This window comes from Apis dorsata, unplaced genomic scaffold (assembly GCF_000469605.1).
Source record: "Apis dorsata unplaced genomic scaffold, Apis dorsata 1.3 scaffold_499, whole genome shotgun sequence".
Lineage (NCBI taxonomy): Eukaryota > Metazoa > Arthropoda > Insecta > Hymenoptera > Apidae > Apis > Apis dorsata.
Window position 1 is genome coordinate 254,951 of NW_006263730.1, and position 2,476 is coordinate 257,426.

Sequence of the window (2,476 nt, forward strand, 5' to 3'; positions counted from 1 at the left end):
GATGAATAAGTGGATCACGGAGAAGATGCCGATGAAAGATAAATGTTGGGAAGCGCCAGGTAGCAATCAGGCGGTGAACAAACGAAAAGTAAACGTTGCTGATATGCAAGGAATATTTTTCGTATTATTCATAGGTAAGATATTTATCTTTCTTGGTGTGCCAAGATGGTGATTAAAGTCTTATCTTTTTTAATAAGAAAGATTTTGTCATCGTTTCAGGTATCACGTTGGCTTTCCTCTTTCTTTTTTGCGAGTTCTATTGTCATAGGCGTAAGATAGCCAAGGAACGCAAATTGATTCATCCCTTTGTTTCTTAAATTTTATTTTAAGACACGTACAATTAAGTTAAATTATTTTTCTTCATCTCACAAGAAGATTCCATACGATCATGGGATTTCTCCTCGAAAATATAAACCAGTCCCACGCAATGCGTTCAATTGCACGTATTATCACTCTTTTTGCTTTCAATTTCTACTCTTTTTCCCCGATAATTACCATTTCGCTTTTTTTTCATCGCTTAATCGACAAAAAACATGGTACCAATCTACACGACCAGAACTCCTGAAATTCTTGCTCAATCCTCCATTTTCTTGAAATTCTATTTCTTGATCGAGTCGAGAAACAATCGTTGACGTTAAACGAGACCATAAATTGTTCATCCATAACTATTGATCCATTTCCATAATTGATATACAGAAATCAAACTTATCGTATTTTATTTTATCGTAACTAACTCATTCGATATGAGAGACGTTGGATATTTTTACTTCCATATTGCAAAATGAAAAATTTCCAAAGAAGTAAAGACGATCGGTTTGATATCCCTTAATTCTAAAAAATCAAATATCGATTCATGTTACCGATTTTAAAATGGAATTGGTAATTCATTCGGTAATTCAATTCACGCGCAAGGCAGACGTGTAATAATTCTCGCCAATAAAATGGCGACCAATGGCCCGAGGACGTTTACAATTACCAACACGAACGTCTAATTTGCGGATAATGGACGGCACCGGATATTGCGTGGATATCCACGCAACGTCGAAAACGTTCGATCCTTTCCATGACCGATGTCCGAGGCATCCTTTTCCATCTCGTTAGTTGCACGAGAGTCGTGGCGATGTTTCGTGAATAATTTTTTCCGTGAGATTAATCTTAAGAATATTGTATTATTGTACTTAATAATAATTAACAATAAGTGCAAAATTATTATAAGACGAGACTATTGTATCAATAGTCTCGTCGATCGTGAGCAATAAAAATTCGTTTGGAGAAGAGTAACAGAGATTGTTCATTTACCCGTAAAATTTTTGAGATATTGCGCAATGTACGGGCGCGATTACGAAAAATTTGTCGGGTAAGAAGATTGACAGAAGGATGCTCCTCGCGACAGGTACGCTCCACGTACTTTCGTTCATTGTTTTCGTTAAGCCGTTAATTTCGTTAATTTCGCCGGAAGAGTTTGCACTTAACAAGGTTTATTACATTGTGAACGACCGCAACATTGAGCAAGACTTATGACGCGTATGATTCAGTTGCTCCCTGTTACGTTACGCTGTGGAAGTTGCCACAACTAGTTACTTTATTAAGATCATGCTCGTAAAAGAATGGAGATTTGTAAGTGTGCGAAAGTGAAGAAAGGTCGGTTTACGAGTTTACCTACATCTCCGAAGTGTTCGTTCGTTATCTTCCATGATAAAAATTCATTCGTTCTTTCTCAGTGAATCAATTTTCATGAATTTTAAATTCAATTTCTTAACATCTACAAACTCTTTACCTTTACAACAATCGAACATTGCGAAAGAATATCGCTATACGAATTTCCACTATCGTAACTTTTATTCATTTTATTTTTTCTAAAATAGCGATGGATCGTGGTTTATACATTTTAACGATATTCTTTTATCATTTATAAAACTTCATAAATCGTCTATTCTTAGAATATCATGTTTTTCAAACTTATTATCATTCCATTTTTCAAAACTCTAATCTTTGGACAGAATCGATTTCTTTACGGAGAATCATGTCAAATTTCGTAAAAGGATATCAGAATACAGCAACCACAAACATTATTGAAAATTTAAAAGAAAGTTACGTTCCAATATCGACGAGGAACTAAATCAAACCGCATATTATTTCTCAAAATATAATACTCTTTTGCGAGTGGCAAACGGACGGGTCGAGGATCCACAAATCCAAATCCTTAAAATCTCTCGAGAAAAAGAACGAGCTAGCTTTCGCATTCAACAAATCCACCACGATACCTCTGAATAATTCGCCTGCTCCTCCGCCTGCTTCTCCTCCTACTATACCACATCCTCTGGGGGAAGCTGGAACCCCGTCTCCCGGTTTCTCGAGGAGGAGAGGGAAGGGCGGGCGCGCGATATGACGGCGTACATAGACACGGGTTTATCTACCTGACGACCTTGCCGTTTAAAAAATCCCAGAGTGGCCGGCAGAGAGGCTCGAGCGGGCG

General features: G+C 37.3%; 1 protein-coding gene across 3 annotated transcripts in view; it reads left to right on the forward strand.

Moving 5' to 3' along the window:
* Positions 1-1,280, forward strand: part of LOC102678462 (ionotropic receptor 93a) — a 6,669-nt gene extending 5,389 nt beyond the window's left edge. For 2 of the 3 annotated variants that reach the window (XM_031512684.1, XM_006620293.2), the window contains 2 exons: positions 1-134; positions 220-1,280. The exon at positions 1-134 is cut by the window's left edge and continues 1 nt beyond it. The gene's annotated coding sequence lies outside the window, so the exon portion shown is untranslated. The remainder of the gene's footprint in view (positions 135-219) is intronic. The other variant, XM_006620292.2, reaches the window with a different exon arrangement.
* The last annotated feature ends 1,196 nt before the right edge of the window (positions 1,281-2,476 follow it).